Raw genomic sequence first — 25,006 nt, forward strand, 5'->3', positions numbered from 1 at the left:
TGCCCCCCCTAGCAACCCCTCTACCTTAATCAGCGCCCAGGACCCTGCCAGACGCGACCCCGGAAACGTAACCAGTGCCCTGGTCCCCGCCAGCGCCCTGGACCCCACCAGATGCAACCACCTACCTTCCACAAAGCAGACTTCTCCCATCGGATCCAAGGATCATCCAGCCGCAGCCGCCAACCGAGAAAGCGCGGAAAATGCGGCGGTCTGCAGGTTAGACTTAAGCAACGCGGTTTCAAGACCCCTCTCCCCAGCATACTCCTGGCAAACGTCCAAGCGATCGAAAACAAGCTGGATGAACTTAACGCCAGACTTACCTCTCAGAGGGAAGTAAAAGACTGCTGTGTGCTCTGTTTCACAGAGACATGGCTCACCCCCGCCTCACCAGACTGTGCCATACAATCTGAAGGCTTCTCAATTCACTGGGCGGACCGCACCACATCATCAGGCAAAGCGAAGGGTGGAGGGGTTTGCCTCCTCATCAACTCCTCCTGGTGCTTGGATGTGGTGACCCTGGCGACCTACTGCTCCCCAGGCCTGGAATACCTGACCGTGAAATGCCGCCCATACAATCTTCCACGTGAGTTCACTTCAGCCATTATCACAGCGGTCTACATCCCACCCCAGGCAGAAGTGAAGAAGGCGCTGGACGAACTGTACACAGTTATAAACAACTACAAAACAGAACACCTGGAGGCCTTGTTCATCGTGGCCGGAGACTTCAACAAGGCCAACCTCACGAGTGTACTGCCAAAATTCCACCAGCACATCTCCTGTCCCACCAGGGGCGACAACACTCTTGACCACTGCTACTCAAAAATCAAGGCCGCCTACCGTTCCATCCCCCGACCGCACTTTGGGAAATCAGGCCATACGACGGTGCTCCTTCTCCCGGCATACAAGCAGAAACTCAAGCGGGAGAATCCAGCTAAGAAGGTTGTGCAGTGCTGGTCCGAGGAGATAGAAGAGCTCTTATGTGACTGTTTAGAGACAGTGGACTGGTCCATATTTAAGAACTCAGCGGCCAACTTAAATGAGTGTGCCACCACCGTCACAGACTTCATCACCAAATGTGTGGACGACTGCGTGCCAAAGAAAGCAGTACGTACGTTCCCCAACCGGAAACCATGGCTCAATCGCGAGATTGACTCCCTACTGAAGGATAGATCTGAGGCGTTCAAGTCAGACGACCCTGACCTATACAAGAATCGAAGTACGACCTCCACAAAGCCATCCAAGGTGCCAAGAGAGAATATCAAACCAAGCTAGAGTCACAGACAGACTCGCGGCGATTGTGGCAAGGACTAAACAACATAACGGGCTACAAAGCGAAGCCGAACAGTATCTCTGGCAGCAGCGCACCCCTCCACGATGAACTCAATGCATTCTATGCTCGGTTCGAGCAGGTAACCAACAATCTGCTGGCGAGTGCCCCAGCAGCCCATAACTCACCCATACCCATCATCACAGCTTCCAAAGTCAGATTGGCCTCACTGAAAGTGAACCTTCGGAAGGCGACGGGTCCAGACGGGATCCCTGGTGGTGCACTCAGAGCCTGTGCGGCCCAGCTGGAGGAGGTGTTCGCAGACAGCTTTAACCTGTCCACTCCACTCCAAGGTCCCCACCTGCTTCAAGAAGACCACCATCATACCGGTGCCAAAGAAGAACCAGGCAACGTGCCTCAATCACTACCGTCCGGTGGCCCTAACTTCAGTCGTAATGAAGTGCTTCGAGAGGTTGATCATGAAGCGCATCACCTCCATACTCCCAGAACGCCTTGATCCACTGCAATTCGCATACCGTCGCAACCGGTCCACAGCAGATGCCATTTCCCTGGCCCTACACTCATCCCTAGAGCATCTCGACAACAAGGACTCCTATATCAGACTCCTATTTATTGACTACAGCTCCGCCTTCAACACCATAATCCCAGCAAAGCTCATATCAAAGCTCCAAAACCTAGGACTCGGCTCCCCACTCTGCAACTGGATCCTCGATTTTCTAACCAACAGGCCACAATCAGTAAGAATGTACAACAACACCTCCTCCACAATAGTCCTCAATACCGGGGCCCCGCAAGGCTGTGTACATAGCCCCCTACTCTGCTCCCGGTACACACACGACTGCGCGGCAAAATTTGGTTCCAACTCCATCTACAAGTATGCTGATGATATGATCATAGTGGGCCGGATCTCGAATAACGACGAGTCAGAATACAGGAGGGAGATAGAGAACCTAGTGGAGTGGTGTAATGACAACAATCTCTCCCACAATGCCAGCAAAACTAAAGAGCTGGTCATTGACTTCAGGAAGCAAAGTACTGTACACACCCCTGTCAGCATCAACGGGGCCGAGGTGGAGATGGTTAGCAGTTTCAAATTCCTAGGGGTGCACGTCTCCAAAAATCTGTCCTGGTCCACCCACATCGACGCTACCACCAAGAAAGCACAACAGCGCCTATACTTCCTCAGGAAACTAAGGAAATTTGGCATGTCCACAATAACCCTTACCAACCTTTACAGATGCACCATATAAAGCATCCTATGTGGTTGCATCACAGCCTGGGATGGCAACTGCTCGGCCCAGGACCGCAAGAAACCTCAGAGACTCGTGAACACCGCCCAGTCCATCACACAAACCTGCCTCCCATCCATTGACTTCATCTACACCTCCCGCTGCCTGGGGAAAGCAGGCAGCATAATCAAAGACCCCTCCCACCCGGTTTACTCACTCTTCCAACTTCTTCCATCGGGCAGGAGGTACAGAAGTCTGAGACCACACACGAACAGACTCAAAAACAGCTTCTTCCCCGCTGTTACCAGACTCATCATGCGGGACTTCATCAAAAGCTTTCTGAAAATCCAAATACATCACATCCACTGGTTCACCCTTATCTATTCTACAAGTTATGTCCTCACAAATCTCCAGTAGGTTTTTCAAACATGATTTTTCTTTCATAAATCCATGTTGACTTTGTCTAATCCCATTGATATTTTTGAATGTCCTGTCATCGCATCCTTTATCATAAACTCAAGCATTTTCCCTACTACTGATGTTGTGCTAACCGATCTGTAATTCCCTGTTTTTTCCTTTCCTCCTTTTTTAAATAGTGGGGTTACATTTGTCACCCTCCAATCTACCGGGTCTGTTCCAGAATCTACAGAATGTTGGAAGATAACTACCAATGCATCCATTATTTCCATGGCCACCTCCTTTAGTACCCTGGGATGTAGATTTTCAGGCACTGGCAATTTATTGACATTCAGTTCCATTTGCATTTTTTTAGTGATACTAATTTCCTTCAATTCTTCCTTCTCACTAGACCCTTGGTTTCTTAGCATTTCTCAGAAGTTATTTATGTCTCTCTCCGTGAAGACAGAACTAAAGTAGTTATTTAATTGATCTCCCATTTCCTTGTTCTCTTCATAAAATCTCCTGTTTCGGACGATAAGGGACCTACATTTGTCTTCACTAATCTTTTTCTTTTTACCTACTTAAGGAAGTTTACTATCATACTATATTTTTCCCCGCTTAATCAATCTCTTGGTCCCCTTTTTCTGAATTCTGAACAAATCCAAATCCCCAGGCTTGCTACCTTTCCTAGCAACTTCACGTGACTCCTCTTATACTGAGGGAAAGATTTGACATTACACAAGTATAAAATTTAATTTTCCATGGCCGGGGAAGTCATTCCACTGCAGTTATGACCCGGTGCACCTTCAAAAACCCAGCTTAGCCTCATTAGCAAAGTGTAACATTTTCTGATTTGTTTTTACAGTGACGTTGCAGTGTAAAAGGGAATGTTTCATCAATTCAGTGATTTCTAAAGATTGGTGTTTGTAAGGACATCAACAGTTTACCCTGGAGAGGAGCAGGGAATCGCTGACACAATTTTTTAGATTTGCGCATTTAACCCGCACGTGCACATGCCAGAGGTTGCTGCCATTTTCGCATGGTAATGATAGTTAATGCTGATAGTTTCGCTGTCATTCTAACCACAAAATCTGGGCCTTTGTGCCATTGTTTTAATTGAATGGCAGACTGCCTGAAATGGTTATTCTAACAGTGAGTCATCCCCTGATGAACTGATTGATTAAAACAATAAGGAGATAGAATGAAATCACGGAAAGTCAAACAGAGGACAGATTCTTTTGCGACAAAATTTTGCATAGCCTTTCTCAAATCCTTAGGATAAAGGATAGTACAATATGTAAACTAGACACAACTAAGAGGTCAGACCCGAGATGCCATGTGTGATATGCCATCAATGAACACACGACGAGTGGTGAATGAAACTGAGGCTTTAATAAACTAAACAGAAAGTCTCCTGGCCTCGGATCCCGAACTGAGGCAGTGGCGGAGACCAGCCACCTTTATATCGAGCCCGAGGGGAGGTGGAGCCAGCAGGCAGTGGTTTACCACATTACATATAATACAGTGGCAGTTTACCACAATACACATATTATATACTACAGTGGTTCGGAGCCAGCAGGGACAACCCCAGGCATGTAACAATACAAAAGTACAATACAAACAAAGAACAAAGAACAAAGAAATGTACAGCACAGGAACAGGCCCTTCGACCCTCCAAGCCCGTGCCGACCATGCTGCCCGACTAAACTACAATCTTCTACACTTCCTGGGTCCGTATCCCTCTATTCCCATCCTATTCATGTATTTGTCAAGATGCCCCTTAAATGTCACTATCGTCCCTGCTCCCACCACCTCCTCCGGTAGCGAGTTCCAAGCACCCACTACCCTCTGCGTAAAAAACTTGCCTCGTACATCTACTCTAAACCTTGCCCCTCTCACCTTAAACCTATGCCCCCTAGTAATTGACCCCTCTACCCTGGGGAAAAGCCTCTGACTATCCACTCTGTCTATGCCCCTCATAATTTTGTAGACCTCTATCAGGTCTCCCCTCAACCTCCTTCGTTCCAGTGAGAACAAACCAAGTTTATTCAACCGCTCTTCATAGCTAATGCCCTCCATACCAGGCAACATTCTGGTAAATCTCTTCTGCACCCTCTCTAAAGCCTCCACATCCTTCTGGTAGTGTGGCGACCAGAATTGAACACTATACTCCAAGTGTGGCCTAACTAAGGTTCTATACAGCTGCAACATGACTTGCCAATTCTTATACTCAATGCCCCGGCCAATGAAGGCAAGCATGCCGTATGCCTTCTTGACTACCTTCTCCACCTGTGTTGCCCCTTTCAATGACCTGTGGACTTGTACTCCTAGATCTCTTTGACTTTCAATACTCTTGAGGGTTCTACCATTCACTGTATATTCCCTACCTGCATTAGACCTTCCAAAATGCATTACCTCACATTTGTCCGGATTAAACACCATCTGCCATCTCTCCGCCCAAGTCTCCAAACAATCTAGATCCTGCTGTATCCTCTGACAGTCCATATCGCTATCCGCAATTCCACCAACATTTGTGTCGTCTGCAAACTTACTAATCAGACCAGTTACATTTTCCTCCAAATCATTTATATATACTACAAAGAGCAAAGGTCCCAGCACTGATCCCTGTGGAACACCACTGGTCACAGCCCTCCAATTAGAAAAGCATCCTTCCATTGCTACTCTCTGCCTTCTATGATCCAGCCAGTTCTGTATCCACCTTGCCAGCTCCCCCCTGATCCCGTGTGACTTCACCTTTTGTACCAGTCTACCATGAGGGACCTTGTCAAAGGCCTTACTGAAGTCCATATAGACAACATCCACTGCCCTACCTGCATCCATCATCTTAGTGACCTCCTCGAAAAACTCTATCAAGTTAGTGAGACACGACCTCCCCTTCACAAAACCATGCTGCCTCTCACTAATACGTCCATTTGCTTCCAAATGGGAGTAGATCCTGTCTCGAAGAATTCTCTCCAGTAATTTCCCTACCACTGAAGTAAGGCTCACCGGCCTGTAGTTCCCGGGATTATCCTTGCTATCCTTCTTAAACAGAGGAACAACATTGGCTATTCTCCAGTCCTCCGGGACATCCCCTGAAGACAGTGAGGATCCAAAGATTTCTGTCAAGGCCTCAGCAATTTCCTCTCCAGCCTCCTTCAGTATTCTGGGGTAGATCCCATCAGGCCCTGGGGACTTATCTACCTTAATATTTTTTAAGACACCCAACACCTCGTCTTTTTGGATCTCAATGTGACCCAGGCTATCTACACACCCTTCTCCAGACTCAACATCTACCAATTTCTTCTCTTTGGTGAATACTGATGCAAAGTATTCATTTAGTACCTCGCCCATTTCCTCTGGCTCCACACATAGATTCCCTTGCCTATCCTTCAGTGGGCCAACCCTTTCCCTGGCTACCCTCTTGCTTTTTATGTGCGTGTAAAAAGCCTTGGGATTTTCCTTAACCCTATTTGCCAATGACTTTTCGTGACCCCTTCTAGCCCTCCTGACTCCTTGCTTAAGTTCCTTCCTACTTTCCTTATATTCCACGCAGGCTTCATCTGTTCCCAGCCTTTTCGCCCTGACAAATGCCTCCTTTTTCTTTTTGACGAGGCCTACAATATCTCTCGTTATCCAAGGTTCCCGAAAATTGCCGTATTTATCCTTCTTCCTCACAGGAACATGCCGGTCCTGAATTCCTTTCAACTGACACTTGAAAGCCTCCCACATGTCAGATGTTGATTTGCCTTCAAACATCCGCCCCCAATCTATGTTCTTCAGTTCCCGCCTAATATTGTTATAATTAGCCTTCCCCCAATTTAGCACATTCATCCTAGGACCACTCTTATCCTTGTCCACCAGTACTTTAAAACTGACTGAATTGTGGTCACTGTTACCGAAATGCTCCCCTACTGAAACATCTACCACCTGGCCGGGCTCATTCCCCAATACCAGGTCCAGTACTGCCCCTTCCCTAGTTGGACTGTCTACATATTGTTTTAAGAAGCCCTCCTGGATGCTCCTTACACACTCCGCCCCGTCTAAGCCCCTGGCACTAAGTGAGTCCCAGTCAATATTGGGGAAGTTGAAGTCTCCCATCACCACAACCCTGTTGTTTTTACTCTTTTCCAAAATCTGTCTACCTATCTGCTCCTCTATCTCCCGCTGGCTGTTGGGAGGCCTGTAGTAAACCCCCAACATTGTGACTGCACCCTTCTTATTCCTGATCTCTACCCATATAGCCTCACTGCCCTCTGAGGTGTCCTCCCGCAGTACAGCTGTGATATTCTCCCGAACCAGTAGCGCAACGCCGCCTCCCCTTTTACATCCCCCTCTTTCCCGCCTGAATACAATACAGTGGTTTACCACATTCGCCCCCTGTTAAAAAAGAGTCCAGCGGGGGTGAAGTCGACTTAAAGATCAAGTCTGTCGGGGGCCTTGACTTTCTGCATTCATATCCTCAGTCCCGGCTGTGGTGTGGGCACCGGTGTCGAGACCTGCACATCCGGGAGCATGTTGTCCTCTTCTTCACCCAATAGTTGAGTTGGTGGAGGGGGCGGTGTGTGGGCGGGGGTGGTGGTGATGGCCGCCGGTGGGCCTGTGGGTGCCAGACCTTGAAGTAACTGGGTAGTGGTGGAGGAAGACGGTGTAGGATCGGGGGTGGTGGTGATGGTCGCTGGGGAACCTGCAGGTGCCAAATCCCGGAGGGACACTGTCTACTGTCGCCTGTCATGATGTGCCACGTAGGCATATTGTGGATTGGCATGGAGGAGCATGACCTTCTCGATGAGGGGGCCTGATTAATGTCTCCTTGCATGCTTCCGGAGGAGGACAGGCCCTAGGACTGTCAGCCAGGACGGGAGCGAGACCCCGGAGGTGGGCTTCCTGGAGAAGGCAAGCATACGCTCGTGAGGGGTCTCATTGGTGACAGTGCACAGGAGCGACCGGATGGACTGGAGCGCATCGGAGAGGCCCTCCTGCCAGCGGGAGAGATGGAGACTTCTAGACCGTAGGACCAGGTGGACGGCCTTCCAGACCGTCGCGTTCTCCCTCTCCACCTGTCCGTTGCCCCGGGGGTTGTAGCTGGTAGTCCTGTTGGAGGCGATGCCTTTGCTGAGCAGGAACTGACGCAACTCGTCGCTCATGAAGGAGGAACCCCGATCGCTATGGATGTAGGTGGGGAACCCGAACAGGGTGAAGAGACTGTGCAGGGCCTTGATGATGGTGGCAGAGGTCAGGTCAGAGCATGGGATGTCAAAGGGGAATCTTGAGTATTCGTCAACAATGTTGAGGAAGTACACGTTACGGTCAGTGGAGGGGAGGGGCCCTTTGAAGTCGATGCTGAGGCGCTCAAAGGGGCGAGAGGCCTTTACCAGGTGCGCTCTGTCTGGCTGATAGAAGTGCGGTTTGCACTCCGCGCAGACCTGGCAGTCCCTGGTCACGGACCTGACCTCCTCGATGGAGTAAGGCAGGTTGCGAGCCTTGATAAAGTGAAAAAAACGGGTGACCCCCTGGTGACTGAGGTCATTGTGGAGGGCCTGGAGTCGGTCTACTTGTACGCTGGCACATGTACCGCGGGATAGGGCATCTGGGGGCTCATTGAGCTTCCCAGGTCGATACAAGATATCGTAGTTGTAGGTGGAGAGCTCGATCCTCCACCTCAGAACCTTGTCGTTCTTAATCTTGCCCCGCTGTGTGTTATTGAACATGAAGGCAACCGACCGTTGGTCAGTGGGGAGAGTGAATCACCTGCCAGCCAGGTAATGCCTCCAATGTCGCACAGCTTCTATAATGGCCTGGGCTTCCTTTTCGACGGAGGAGTGTCGAATTTTGGAGGCATGGAGGGTACGGAAGAAGAAAGCCACGGGCCTGCCCGCTTGGTTGAGGGTAGCGGCCAGAGCAAAGTCAGACACATCGCTCTCCACTTGGAAAGGGATGGACTCGTCCACAGCGTGCATCACGGCTTTGGCAATATCTGCCTTGATGCGGTTGAAAGCCAGGCGGGCCTCAGACGTCAGGGGAAAAATGGTGGATTTAATAAGTGGACGGGCCTTGTCCGCATAATTGGGGACCAACTGGGCATAGTAAGAGAAGAACCCCAGGCATCTCTTCAGGGACTTGGCGCAATGGGGTAGGGGGAGTTCCAGGAGGGGGCGCATGAGGTCGGGGTCGGGCCCTAGGACTCCATTTTCCACAACGTAGCCAAGGATGGCTTGGCGGGTTGTGCGGAAAATGCATTTTTCCTTATTATAGGTCAGGTTCAGGAGTTTAGCTGTGTGGAGGAAGTGCTGGAGGTTTTCGTCATGGTCCTGCTGGTCATGGCCGCAGATGGTGACATTATCTAAGTACGGGAACGTGGCCCGCAACCCGTACTGGTCAACCATTCGGTCTATTTCTCGTTGGAAGACCGAGACCCATTGGTGACGCCGAAGGAACCCTGAGGAAGTGGTAGAGGCAGCCATCTCCTCGAAGGTAGTGTATTGGCAGTCCTCTGGGCGGATAGGGAGCTGGTGGTATGCGGACTTCAAGTCAACTGTGGAAAAGACTCAATACTGCGCAATCTGATTGACCATGTCAGATATGCGGGGGAGGGGGTACTCATCGAGCTGCGTGTACCGGTTGATGGTCTGACTGTAGTCGATGACCATCCGGTGCTTCTCCCCAGTCTTGACGACCACCACTTGGGCTCTCCAGGCGCTGGTACTAGCCTCAATGATGCCCTCTCGTAGGCGTCCCTGGACCTCCAACCTGATAAAGGTCCTGTCCTGGGCACTGTAGTGTCTGCTCCTAGTTGCAAAGGGCTCACAGTCCGGGGTGAGGTTAGCGAAGAGCGAGGGTGGAACGACCTTAAGGGTCGCGAGGCTACAGACGGTGAGGGGGGCAGGGGTCCACCGAACTTTAAAGTAAGGCTCTGGAGGTGGCACTGGAAGTCGAGCCCCAGTAATAGGGCAGCGCAGAGATGGGGAAGGACGTAGAGTTTAAAGTTAGTGTATTCTACGCCTTGTACAGTAAGGGTCGCGACACAGTACCCCCGGATTTCTACTGAATGTGATCCGGAAGCCAGGGAGATTCTCTGGGTCGCGGGTAACATTGGAAGGCAGCAGCGCCTTACCGTATCTGGGTGAATGAAGCTGTCTGTGCTCCCGGAGTCGAAAAGGCAGGCCGTCTCGTGCCCATTGATCCGGATGGTCATCGTAGATTTTGTGAGGTGATGAGGCCGGGACTGGTCGAGCGTGATGGAAGCGAGCTTCGGAAGGTGATGGGTAGGACGGTCGGAGGTAGCGGCGGACAGCGTATGACCGGGTGAGTAGGGCTCCCGGGAGGCTACGGAGTGGTCCCAAGATGGCGGCCCCCATGGGTCGCGCATGGCGGGTGGCATCGGAGATAGTGTCAAAGATGGCGGCCCCCATGGGACATATGTGGCAGGTGGAGTGCAAGATGGCGTCAAAGATGGCGGTCCCCATGTGTCGCACGTGGCGGGCAAAATTGAAGATGGTGGCGAAGATGGTGGCACCCACGGGTCGCACATGGTGGGTGGCGCGGCAGCTGGGGGCGGCCCCGACAGGCAGCAGGCAGCGCTGCTGGGCCTAGAAGTTTTAGGGAGAGATCGGGCCTGGCAGGATTTTGCAAAGTGGCCCTTCCTCCCACACCCGTTGCAAGTCGCATTCTGTGCAGGGCAGCGTTGTCTGGGATGATTTCCCTGGCCGCAAAAGTAGCACTTCGGTCTTCCGGCATTGGAGGGCTGCTGCGCGGCACAGGCTTACGCCGCACTCGGGTTGGATGACGGCGGCGCCCACGAGGTCCACGACGGTGCCGCACCGTCAGAGGTGTAGGCCTCCATGTTCTGGAAGGCCACCTCCAGCGAGTTTGAGAGCTGCACTGTCTCTGGGAGGCCAAGTGTACCTCCTTCTAGCAATCGCTGGCGGATGTAGCTCAATTTCATGCCCGCGACATAAGCGGACCTGATCAACAGCTCCGCGTGTTGGGTAGCCGATACCGCCTGGCAATCACAGTTCCAGCTGAGTACCCGCAAGGCACGCAGGAATTCTGCTAGTGATTCCCGAGGGTGTTGTCGTCTCGTGGCAAGAAGGTGCCTAGCATAACACCTCGTTTACAGACTTCACATACTGTCTCTTCAGCAGCATTATCGCCTCCATATACGAGGGGGCATCCCTGACGAGAAGAAAGACTTGCGGGCTCACCCGTGCGTGGAGGATCTGCTTCTTTTGGAGGTCGGTGAAGTGTTTGGTGCAGTGTCCGAGGTACGCTTCGAAGCAGCTTAGCCAGTGCTCGAATGTCGCAATGGCGTCGGCTGCCTGTGGGTCCAGCTCCAGGCGATCAGGCTTGAGCGATTAATTCATCTTAGTAGTTTAGTTAATTAAATTGATGTGCCATCAATGAACACACAACAGTGGTGAACATAACTGAGGCTTTAATAAACTAACCAGAAAGCCTCCTGGCCTCGGATCCCGAACTGAGGCAACGGCGGAGACTAGCCACCTTTATACCGAGCCCGAGGAAAGGCAGAGCCAGCAGGCAGTAGTTTACCACATTACATATAATACAGTGGCAGTTTACCACAATACACATATTATATACTACAGTGGTTCGGAGCCAGCATGGATAAGCCCAGGCATGTGACAATACAACAGTACAATACAATACAGTGGTTTACCACAATGTGGTAACTCTCTGCTTTTTAATTAGTATTTGTTTAGTTTTGTCTTCTTCTTCTTTGGCGATCACTCGCTAGCGAGTATGTTTGTGCACCTAAGAAACTCCATATTACTAGTTATAGGTTCTGTGGGTTCTTGCATGGCTGATAAGTCCGATCCTAGAGCCACATCTTTGACTGCACAGTTTTGTACCAATTAGCCACAGTGCAATCTTACATGCTGTAATTTGCCCTTTTCAAGTTCACAGCTGTATAAAGATTTTATGTCAGGACCCACACTATATTGCACGCATACTCAAATGTTTATGTAAACACCTGTTAAATGTGTAATTTTGCTTCATCCATATATAAAATAACGCAGCAAGCATACAAGCAAGATCATTTGATTATAGAAAGAAATTTAAGGAATAGGTTTCAATTTCCTGCAAGCTCTCTGTTTATATTTTAAGTATGCCTTTTGCTGTCTTGACAGTCTGGTTGCATACCAACAAGATTTGTTCTAAGCCTCCAAACTGTTACAGCTCAATGAATCTCAGGAGTGATACATGCATACATATGTTAGCCAGCGACAAATCCAAGTTAGCAGAGGACAATCCACTTGTCCATGATGATATTTTCCCATGACATTATGACAGCATTTCCCCAAAGAGGGCAGAGGGCTGACACTTCTCAAACTAGCTGAGGGGATCAGATTGTGGCTTAACATGACTGATTGGGGTTCAGCTGGTTACTACAGGGAGGAGGAAGAAACAAGCAGTGCCCTTGCACTTTAATTGACTTTTTTTGTTTGTTCACAGTTGCTTTTAATGTGGACAAATCTCCATGAGAAAACAAAAATTAGCACCTGTTAGGACAACTTAACCTTCAGAAAAGGGCAAACACACTTAGGGTGGCTGCGCGGTGGGCAAGGAAAGTTCTTATGTGGATTTCTGCAAGCAGTGTGTTTTATTCAAGGCCTACAGCCACAGGCCTCAGTGTACACTGAATCTCACATTGAGAAATGTGAGGAATGAATAGCACACATTGTCCCCACAGCTTTGATATATCAGTCAGTTCGCTCACTGACAGACTTGTTAATCTTTCAGTGTTGCCTTTTCAAAAGACAAACACAGCAGATAAATTTAGAGACTAGCCACATCCCCTCCCATAGGAAGTCTCACCACATGGGCAATTCTTTTGGTCAAAGAAAACAGCGAACTAATTTATAGGGTAAATCATTTTGACGCAGCTTAAAGGGTAGCATGATGTTAAGTGGCAGATTCACTGAAGCACAGTAAATGAGTCAACCAGATAAAATGTTTTCTTTCGCACCACGTAGAAACAACTAATCAGAAGGACGTGTGTGTCTTAATTTAATTTTGTAAGATAATTTTAATGATCTCACAGCTGAGAGTTTATGACAGTGCTGTAAATAACTGAAGTGTAGCTTTAAGCAACTGTGGTAGGGATTGCTATCTATTTACAGATTTGTTAATCATGCTTACTCAGAAACATGTCAACAGCATGTAATGTGTGTTAACCCTTGCTGCATTATTCAGATGTTTCAAATGACTCCGAAGCACTGATATGAGAATCTGCCAGACTGTTGAAAAGATTAAGTGCAGAAAGGGCACCGAGCTAGCAGTGGATGGGCGTGATACAAGGATAAGGCTCAAAGAACATTTAATGAAGGAGGTGAACCGAGAAAGAGGCAGAATAAGGAGAAGTAAGCGCAAGATAATAAATGTTAGAAAAAAACAGTGAAACAGAAACATAAGTTACTTTGTGCATCTGAAACAAGGGGTAGAATATTACGGCCCCTTAGCGGCAGGGGGCAGTGCTGTAAAATGTGGCGAGATGTTAAAACGTCCACGACTTCGGAGAGACCGTAAAATCCCACCAGCGTAAAACTCCGCCCCAGATAGATTAAAAAATCTAAAGGATAATCAGATCTACCAAGACAGGAAAACCTAAGAATCTGTTGGTTCACTATATATATATTGAGATGTTAACTTGAATGTTTCACCTGACCAAAAACATTAACATATTTTAAATGAATGTGTTTCAAATTTTCCAAGAATCATTGAACAGGGGATATCTTTACAAATGCTTTTACCTCTCCCCAGATTCGGGAGTTCAGGCTAGATTGATAGGAATTTGGGGAAAAGACATGGGCCGGGATTTTCCCTTCCGGGGACTAAGTCCTCACGCCGGCTGGAAAACCGGCGCCAACGACTCCGGCATCAACGGGCCCCCAAGGTGAGGAATTCTCACCTGTCTCGGGGGCTAGGTGGACTCCAGCCGGCGCCGAAGGGACGGCGCAAGTCCGCGCATGCACCAAATGACCAGCGTAATCTCGCACATGTGCGGAACCACCGGCGTGGTTCCGCGGATGCGCAGACCGGCTGGTGTTTTTTGCCACATGCACGGAAGGTTCTCTTCTCCACGCCGGCGGTGGCGGAGCCCTACAGGGGCCGGCACAGAAGAAAGACGTGCCCCCACAGAACAGGCCCATCCGCACATCGGTGGGCCCCGATCACGAGCCAGGCCACTGTGGGAGCCTCCCCCCTGGGGTCGGATCCCCCCCCCCCGGGGATTCTCCGACCCAGCGGGGTGTCGGAGAATCCCCCCCATGCTGTTTGCTCTAATAGAGCAACATAAGGGTGGTTATCATCTTTGAGCAACTTTAGAATTGCTGCCTATATCTTCCTCCCCCTGTAAGTATTCTTCTTTTTTGGCGATCACTCACTAACAAGTATAATTGTTCACATAAGAAACTCCATGTTACTGACCATGGGTTCTGTGAGTTCTTGTGTGGCTGATGAGCCTGATTCTAGAACCGCATTTTCGACCACACACTTGGCAGGGAAGCTGGGATCGGTCCTTGGGGAGATGGCAGGAGAATGGGGATGAGAAACATATCAGCCGTGATTGAATGGCAGAGCCGACTCAATAAGCTGAGTGGCTAAATTCTGCTCCTATGTCTGATGGCCTTATGGTCTTGGACTCTAGATCGATGGTATTCCTTTCTCAGGCTCTGTTTCTGGGTGTCCTCTTGCCTTTAGGTGTCCTAGAAGAATTGTCTCCCTTCAGTCAGGAGGTTCCTCCAAGTAGATATCTTCTGAACAAGGGTCTCCCAGGCAGTGATGTCTGTGTTGCATTTCTTGAGGTAAGCCTCCAGGGTGTAGAGCTTCCTTTGTCCTCCTCTTGTTTGGGAGCCTTCCTTGAGCTAGGTGAAGAAGATTTGCTTTGGCAGCCAGGATTCTGACATTCGAAGCACATGATCAGCCCAATGGAGTTGGTTTTGGATGATCATGGCCTTGATGCTGTGCTCTTGGCAAGAGTGCTGCTGTTAGGATGCCTGTCCTCCCAGCTGATGCAGAGAATTTGTCTCAGGCAGCGTTGGTACCTCACCAGACCTTGAGATGGTGAATAAGTGTAGATGTAGTCCAAGTTTCTGAGCTGTGAAGAAGAGTTGGGAGGAGGATTGCCTTGTACACTAAGATCTTGGTGTCAGCACAAATGTCGCGGTTGTCAAAGACTCTGGTCCTTAGGGGTATGAAGGTGGATTGGATACGATGTTGGATCTATTATCCACAAAGCAAAGTGGATAATGGAAAATAAATACGAGGAAGGTGATCCAAGAACGGGAAGGGTGTTTTTTCAGTTGTGAACGAGTATGAAAAAATATGGGATCAGTTAAAGAGGGGAGTGAAACAGGGGCTGTGGACTTATCAATCAAACTCCAATTCTAGTAAATAGATCATGTGAGCTTGATAGGGACAAGGGGTTAGTAGAGTGTCAGAGAAAAAGTGAGGATAATAAAATCACTCAGATTTATATGGCTAAATTGGAAACTTCATGCTTACACCTGACTAAATCATCAAACTGAAACTTTAGATTGCCTCCCACAGAAAGTGTATGAAATCTAATCCCATCTTTGTTTAACAGGGGCCAATCACACAACTAATGCATTTTGCAGATGTTGTCAGGATCACTCATTCCTACCCTGAAAATCCTTACATTTATGTTTTTGTAGCCCTGCCCCCCCGCCCCCCCCCCCCCAACCCCTCCATTTAATCATTGTGCTGTCTAGTTCTTTAATGCCTCTTCTCAGAATTTAAGAATTTGTTGTGAAATTGAACGGATTAAGTCTGACTATAAGTGACCATATCAGAAATGGCCTCGAGCCAGAGCCGTTTAATCTGGAACACACATGTTATTATTCCACATTAGCTATGGTCTTCATAAATTTGACAAATATTAAACAAACATTGCAGGTGGTCAACAACTGGACTCAGCAGTTGGTTAAAATGTTCCGAAGCTTGTGTGGTCACAATGAGCTCCACTTTTCCTTGGTTATGCTTGTAAGAGAATGCTGTCATTTTATTGCACGTACACACAAACACACACACACAGATAGAGATACAAATACACACACATCAAAAAGTGATTTTGTTTTCTATAGCCTTAGGAATCTAATCAAAAATGAATAAATCTTCTGTGAAATATTGAAAACATTAACTGTACAATCAAATATGAGCTGTGTTCTTTTAGGAAACTCTCTGACAAGCTAGAAGAGCCCTAACTGCTAAATCCAGGTTACACAGAGCTCAGTGGTTCCGCTCTGGTGCCAGCTTTAAGCTGCTGAAGAAGAGAATCAATAAAGTTACAGCCATTTTTTTTTTCTTGTGCTGTGACCTGGACATGACATCAAGCATCAGTCACAATCATCCTCAATTCAATATGTGCAAAAAATGGGTTGGAATAATATTCGCTGACAGGTAAAATCAAATCAGAAGATGAATGGCTCCTGAAGCATGTGGAGACTGGGGGAGTTGGGGTTACCAGGGGTATTACACACCAGCAGGAAATGCCTGAAGACAAACCAGCTGCTCCAAGAGGTGCTACGGATTAATTTATTTAATCACACTTTCTTTCCTTATAAAATTAAAAAGGACTGTTTTATTGCCTAAGCATATTCTATTTTTTTTTGAATTTGATCAGTTTGCACTCAGCAAAATGCAACAGGTCACCTCTGGTCTTCTCCTTGCACTTTTTAAATTAGGTGATTAAAATTTAGGAATGCCTCAAGATCCCCTCAGGACTGTATTTAACATCTGTAAATCTGCCACTTCTCCTTGCCAAGGTAAACAACTTCGCATAAAGTTCAGAGGTGAGTAGGCCTGCCTGTTTCCCCCCAGGTTGGAAGGAATCTGTCTGGGGACATAACAGTTCAGGCCAAGGAGAGGCAATGAGTGCTTCAGTCCCCAGCATGGTGGCCCGTGCTGCATCTGTGTACACAATACTCACATCTCCCACACAAATACAAAAAAAAATTCTCATTAAAAATTATTGCTGTGTCAACATGTGGAGTTGCTGGCCCTGGTCTGCAAAGGCTATTGCTCTTGAGGGTGTTGCTGCAAGGTAAAGGGATGCTGGACTGAAGTCATTTTACTGTGAGATGATCTCCCACACTCTCTCTCTCCTGTCACTCAGGCTCAAATGGCTGATCTCCACACTGCCTGTTTCTATCTCTCCTAGTCACTCACATTACCGAGTCATTCAGCTTTCTCTGATGCACAGTGCCAGTCAGCACATACATTCAGAGTGAGGAAGATTTAGCTAGATGCAGTGCTTGCAATTCTGTCATTGAAACAACTTAAATCATTTATCATTGCCTGATTGATGTCAGCTAACTCCATCTGAATATAAATTTCAGGGTTTCACATGATGAAAAGGAGAATGGTCAGAGATTATTTATGACACCGCACTTGCAGCTGTAACAAAGCTAACTTGTATGAATAATAAACAATCACAGTGGTCAGTCAAGAAGTTGAAATCTGAATTATCAACTGGTATTTTGATCAGATTATAAATATTCAGCATTCACACAATTACATCATTTGAAATTTCAGTTTCATTAATAAATCATGATAATTTCACTTTGAAAAATTTAGTTGTTTGAGAACTCAAGCTGAAAAAATGTCATATTTTTATCTAATAATTTTGTTGAGGCCTGCGGTGTTACAGTATACAGATTCTAGGGAAGAGAATAGAGCGTGCAATTCCAAGCACCGAGCAGAGTGCCACCATTGTTTGACAGGTGAGTATCAACATCTTGGAAGCTATTTCACCTGTCCAGCACGTCACTCACCGCCAATTCCATTTCCCTGCTGCCAGCATTCACCACAACATGGGGGCAGTTTTTGAAGTTCCACCTTTCACCTCCTCTGAGGGTTGTGAACAAAGGCCACGCAACCACTAGCAGCATCAGAAGTAGCTGCTGCCTTCTTCTTAACCGCACGCTACTCCATGGAGCAGAAGCAAAGATTCAGCTGTAGGGAGGCGATACCCCCAACACAGAGAGGACTAGCTCTGTCGATATATTTGAGCAGCAGTGCTCCTGGAGGCTGTGACTCTCACAACAGGTTGCTGATGATATCTGCCGCCTCCTGGAACAAGATCTCCTTCCCAGTAGAGCAGGTGGGAATGCATGTTCCAGAGGCCAACATGGTGTCTGTCACTGGAGGGCCACCCATCCCTCCCCAACACTTGCGACTCCCCTTTTGCCATGTTATTTCCTCTCTTCTTCTGCAAGGTGAGAAAGCAGTGGGGTGTGAGTGTTCATGATGACTTCACTGGGAGGAGGAATGGAAAACATTTGTTTGGGTGCCACTATGAGGCATGGGTCAAAGGGCAACAGGATGAGGGTGAGTACCAGTGGTGGTTCTGCAGATGGGAATATGAGGAGATGCCTGGAGAGAGAGGAATAAATGGAGTTGCATGGTGCGTTGGTCTCAGGAGTGTTGTGCAGAGTACGTGGCACCTCAATGTGTTAGGCCACTCACTGTCCCTGTCATAGCGCTTCACGATTTACCATCTGCAGGTTACAGGGAACACATTCATGCTGCAGACTTCCTCAGTCAGTTCTATCTGCATCTACTTGGTTGGAGAAGCTGTCCTCTTCCTCCCATTCTTGAGAAAGATCACCTCACTGCAGCCCCTCGGATTCTGCAGCAGGAGCTCCAGGTAAGACTGGGAGACGCGAGGGGACAACCTTTCCAGGGCACCTATCCATTCCTGCCATTACTGCAGTCTCAAAACCCAAATGCTGAGGAGCCATTGTAGCCCATGCTGTGAGCCCTTTTATTATAAATTCTTCCATTGCCAAATTAGTCAGGTAACCTGAAAGTAGGATGCTCATGCAATGGTTCAGTTAAAGAGCCAGAGCAAAGCTTGGTCATTTGTTCATCGGATTCCTGACTCAAAAATGATCCCATTGTTCAGCCTGAGTTTCTGAGTTCAGCTATGACAATCAATGAGTCAGATAGTGAATTTGAACCACTTCAGGACAGTTACCTAATGATTAGTATAGTAATGATATTGCAAGTTAAAGCACTAAGCTATACGTAACTGGAAGACCCAAGGTTGAATCCTTGATCTGTTCTGAGTTAGAGTATGTCAATTAGTGCAGTAGTTGCACTTCTAGGATATGCCTCAGTGTCACATGCTAGGCAGAGGAAAGAAAATCAGCCCGAGTTCCTGACCCTGACTGCTATGTTGTAATTCCTGTCAAAGCCTCATATGTGTGAACACTGAACTGTGGCAGAAGTGGGCTCAGTTACTATTAACACCATAAAACCATAATCGTCAGTGCTGAAACTCTCGAGCTCGATTCATACCAACAGAATAGTCAATTTGGATAAGATACTAGAGGGCAATTTGTGCGTGAGGAACATTATCTGAATTTTTACCTTCAGGAAAGGAGTGAGAAAAACTTGAGGGGAGGGGGATGAACTATAGATTGCTCCTATCTACTTTGGAGCAGTGTTAACAGAGGCCTGGCAGCTAGATATATATCTGACCTCTGAGTCAGGAGGAAAGGGTGCCTTAAAACAATGTGAAATATTTGAATATGAAGGGAAATGTTTCAAAGATAGTGAAAGTGTTTACAAGCACTCGGTAAAGAAAGGGCTGAGCTGCTGATGGTTATTGTTCTGCATTCCAAATGGGGTATCCACTTATTTTTCTTACAATATAATGGCCTATTTCTATTGTAACAGTCAATGAGTTGGGTTCTAATCAGCAGGTTCTTGATCTAGTTACTGAATTTCTAACCTTCTGGCTAGACAGTAGCTCAAAACAGAGCACTGCATCCAAGCTAAAATTGGGATCAGTGATCAGAGTATCAACGGGTCGTTCAAGACATCGGACATACGGAAGATGGAGGATAGAAGCCAAGAGTCAACTCAGTTTTTATGCTTCAATTTGCTGATGCGCTTAATGAAAGAATCTTCTCAGCAAAGTTTCAAAACCAAATGTTACAAAACTAATGATAAATTTTAAACTTCTTTCGCACTAGTTCTGAAGGTATTTTGACAGATTTTTCTTCCTATATGCTGCGAAATGATGATTCTGTCAAACATATTCGTTTCTCAGGAGATTGCATTAACAGAAACAACAGAAGCAATGTGATTACTTTCCACAGTCTTCTGAAATATACAAAAATGCATTTGTCAATAATATTCCATTCTTCAGGATGAAACGCTTTCTTTCAAAATGTTTGCTCCCTCCCCTTTTTAGAGTCTTTCTATACCACAGGCGTAGGAAGTGATTTGTCTTGACAGGTGCAAGTTCCATTTAAAATGTAAGAACTGCTGTTAATCCCAATGGTAATGTCCTAATGGTATTCAAATTTCCCAGGTCACGCAATTTATATAATTAGTCACTGATCCAGGTGAAGACCAAAACAAGTGTAGGAAGCACAGCAGTGAAGTGTGGAAATCATGTACAAAATAAATTTAAATGGAAAGAGGGTAATTAAAGGAGATTGTACACTGGGCAGACAAATGTTCTGACAGCCTTTCGAAAGGTTCAAAAGTAATTTCAATCCATGGTTGAGAAATATTCCCCCCATCAGCTAAGAAGTCTTTCTGAGACTTGTGTGCAGGAGAATTAAAGAAGGTTCGATGTTGGAGAACGGTCGTCCATTATGCTCATCCCCCTCCAATGGGTTAACACATCGTCTTTGCTGAATAATTTCACAACTGCTTGAGTGATGAGGTGTTTATTGTATGAAGAATCATAGCTTTGAAGATGCTTTCAACCATGCCACGATACAGCACTTCATGATTTCAACAGCTTATGTCACACGGAATCGTAATGAGAATTTTCTGTTAACGCTTTAATATTTTAAAAGGCACAGCTGTTAAATCTCACATTTTATTTAATCAAAAGTTGATTGTAAAGATCACTTTATTATGTACTTGCCATGGGGTTATATGCAACTGTAGATTGAAGTTTGTATGTATGCACAAAAATTACATATGACTAAATTGTATTTACATTGGCACAGAGATCAACCCACAGTACAATTTCAAGCACCATGACTTAAACCTATTTTATTTGGCGGCATTAAGCAAGGGGTCATATCACTGAATTAATATTAATGAAACAATATTAATGGGTTTCTGCTGTGATTTTGTGTTTGCACGCTAAGACTTTAGGGAGGAAGAGGCCTCATATGTACTGAGAATTTGAAAGATTGTTTACTCTCAGGCTGCAAACCTATAAGAAAGAAATTTGAGCAAAATGGAGCTAAAGCTGTATTGATGGCAGTGATGTGTAAGTAAACTGAAATACTTTATTTGGCTGTATTGATTGAAAGGAGTGGCTCTTCAGATGAGAATACTGGAGAGGATTCTGCTGCTGCCAAATCGTTAGTTTTTTACTCTGCTTATGTTATAGGATCACTTCTATGGAAATGCTCATATACAATGTGATCTGGCTGCATTTTTGAACCATTTGAATGGTGCAATTGGAAGAAAAGCAATAAATGTTGGACATGATTTTCAGGTACCGCCCACCTCAAGGATCATCAATGTGCTTGTTACATGAATTGGACATTCTGAATTCCCTCTCAGTGTACCCGAATAGATGCCGGAGTGTGGCAACTGGGGGCTTTTCACAGTAACTTCATTGCAGTCTTAATGTAAGCCTACTTGTGACAATAATAAAGATTATTATTATTAATTGATGGATCAGTAAGCCCCATGGCAGGCGGCACTGGAAAATACCGCACCTTGATCATAAACTGGATTTTGTGGATGACAGATTTCCTGCCCCAAGACACAAAGAGTCAGCAGGGAATTCATCCCCGCCACTCACAGCAGCCCCACAGACAATTCACGGTGTAAGGAGTGTTAATTGGCTGTAGATGCAACGTCCACTTATCACTCCAGATGGAAGTCCACCTGAAGATGTTTCAAACCTGAAGACCAAAGATGTGCAGGTTAGGTGGATTGGCCATGCTAAATTGTCCCTTAGTATCCAAAGATGTGTAGGTTAGGTGGAGTTATGGGAATAGAATGGGAGGGTGGGCCTGAGTAGGGTACTCTTTTGGGGTCGGTGCAGACACGATGGGCTGAATGACCTCCTTCTGTACTGTAAGGATTCTATGGGAAGTCCAAGAACAGAGTGCTGTCCGCCAATCTGATTGGCCAGCAGCTCTGTTGGCCCTGCAGCACCAGTTGAGGCCCGAGTTTGATGAAGAGGTCAGGTGGAAAGGGAGCACTCATGGAGAGCAGAACTTGGGGGAGGGGGGGCACCCGATGTTGAAAAAGTTCCTTTGAGAGAGGTGATCCCCTTTCTGCCCAAATCCCAAGAAGGGTAACCTGCCGAGCCCCACCAAACTGCCCCCCCCCTCCCCCCCGCCACCTGCCTCCCGAATTCTTCATGCAAACCCCAATATTGAGGCAGGACAGCAAGCAGCCTTTAAATGACCAACAATTGGCCATTTAAGGGCCTCAACTGGGGTGAGGGGGAAACATTAGACTTTCCTCTCCCATGTCTGCTCTTGCATGTAAAATTGTGGACAGGTCGGTGGAGGAGCAGGATGTTGGGGAGACTGGAGGGCAGCGGGAAAGTCACAGAGGGAATTTTACCACACCCCCACTCCCCCAGCTGCAATTCCACCAGTGGCAGACTGTACATTTCTGCCCAAAGATTCTGGCAATGGGCCTTGTATTTGGTTACTCTCAGTTTGTTTTCCAGTAAGGTGAAAGACCAGAACATGAGATAACATCACATAGTTTCCAGAAACAATGAAAGCTCCTTAAACCCATTTTTCTACACTATGAACAGCAGGTTGTAAAGAAATTAATTTGTTTATACTTATTGTCAGCCAATAAAACATCATAAAATTAGCACCAAGTTACCAGTCTTTCTCAGAAAAGCCATAAGGCAGGTGGTGAGAAAAATAGAAAAATCCTGCTGTGATAGCTCAAGGTGTTTCGCTGAGTTTGAAATTGTTACAAGTTTAGCATCTTGCCTTAGGTCTCTTGGTTACAGTGGTCACCGCCTTAAGTGGTCTAAAATCCTTGCACATTGTGGTCTTTCCGCACCAACATCTAACTGTACGATGAGAGATCCCAGACATGTAATAATAGTATTCCCTTGTGATCTGAACCCCATATTTTCATCTGAACCCCAGCGATCTTTCTAACGCTTTACAAGGTGCACCAAGAAAGCACAATAATGCCATTCAAGCTGCTTAATTTCAAAGCAATTGAAAATACAGAACAATTAATATAACCAGACTCAATCAATTGAATTTATCAATGGATAATAGCACAAATTAATGAAGGCACTACACATCAGTGGGTCACCTTGTTTCACTTAAATGTCTAACTTTCTAAGTCTGATAGAAGTTTCACAAGCAGTTTTCTGTTCAATAGAAGCTGACTCAAAATGTTTTGTTCCCTATTTTGTCTCTCTTTGTTCGCAACTGATGAGAGGACCTTCTGATGGGCAGCCTCTATTGAGCACAGGAGGCCATCGAAGGCTGACCAGCAGTTTTGGAGAAGAATATCATCAGTTTCCGTCAGGTATCCTACCCTGCATGAAGAGCAGGTTAAGATTAAAGCCTTCAGGATGAGAGTAAGATGTCAGCAGGTGAGTCACGCAGGTGATTTTGAGCTGCCTTCCCGCTGGCATCTGCTGAGTAAAGAAGGCTAAAATTGCCACTTGGCCCTCGCCATGGGAAAAATTGTTACCAAATCACAAAATATGACAACCACATTGAAGGAGATTTTCTCTGTATGTTATGTAGGTAAAATTGTAAACATGATTTTTCTAAACATGTTCAGAATTTTTTATGAAGAGTGCAACAAATTTATGATTTGGTTTCCCCCCATTGTGGGAGAAGAGTAGAAATAAAGACAAAGCTCAGATTCTTGTTGCGGTGTCAGGGTGCACAGAGAAGGGAGAATTCCCAGCTCCGGGAAACCAACATTTAAAAATGGCTGCCTGGGCTTCCGATTTTCAATCTGAGGGGAGTCGGGAATAGGAGTCAGGGCAGACAACTTCGGAAAAAGTGAGGGGTTGAAGACGGGCCCGGTGGCGTAACTCAGGCTCAGATAAAAAGTGGGTTCCCAAAAGGTTCAATTGAGAGGTATTTCACAGTAACTTCATTGCAGTGTTAATGTTAGCCTATTTGTGACAATAAAGATTATTATTATTATTATCAAAGGTGACATCCCTGTGCCCTGGAGGAGATGCCATTGTCTTCTCAGGTGAGTGTAAAAGCTTTAAATGTCCAATCATTAGTTGACCCTGGAACAGTGGGCCCATTATGGACCTTCCCTATGGGAGTTTTGTTATTGTTGCTGCTGATCAAAATGCACTCTACTGAACCACTGAAAGCATGGAGTGGAGTCTCACGATACAGCATGGAGATGGCATCGTCTTGCCACCACTACCTCATACAGGTAATATGTATTCATGTAGTTAGCTGCCAAGTCTCAGTTTGTGGATGAATGATGAACAATGTCAAGGTCATTATCTCATCCAGTTTCCCTCTTGCTGCCCATCTAATAGGATGTGCCCACATTGTTGACCCTTGACCAGATCCCTCACATTGTCAGAGCATAACAGTGTGACTAAGAGAGGGGGAAACCAGTACGGTTGATGGTGGTCATGGAACAGAGCATGCTACCTTGGAGTCAGAGCTGCAACATACACGCACCAAACATTTATACAGAGCTATTTTCTTCACCAAAACTTAGCAGCAATCATTGAAGATATGATGAAAATGGTTAGTGCATGCTGGTATATAAAAGTGAATGAGAGAATTGCAATCCAAATGTCTAATGACTCTTTTCACCTTACATTTTTATTGATAGAATGTAATACAGAGGGGATTCAGGGAAAGGGATGGGTCTAACTGCCCCAAGGTTTTCTGATGAAGAACTTCATATTTGGTGTACGAGGCCCAGGAGAGGAAAGTAGTCCTGTTCCCTTCTGGCTGCCGTAATGCCCTTTCAGCAACCAAGAAGATCTGGATTCAAATTGCAGCTGAGTTGAGGGCAGCTGGTGACCATCAGCAATTGTGAATTCAGTGCAAGAAAAGTTTCAATCTGATACATCCTGGCA

Source organism: Scyliorhinus torazame, chromosome 7 (assembly GCF_047496885.1).
Source record: "Scyliorhinus torazame isolate Kashiwa2021f chromosome 7, sScyTor2.1, whole genome shotgun sequence".
Classification (NCBI taxonomy): domain Eukaryota; kingdom Metazoa; phylum Chordata; class Chondrichthyes; order Carcharhiniformes; family Scyliorhinidae; genus Scyliorhinus; species Scyliorhinus torazame.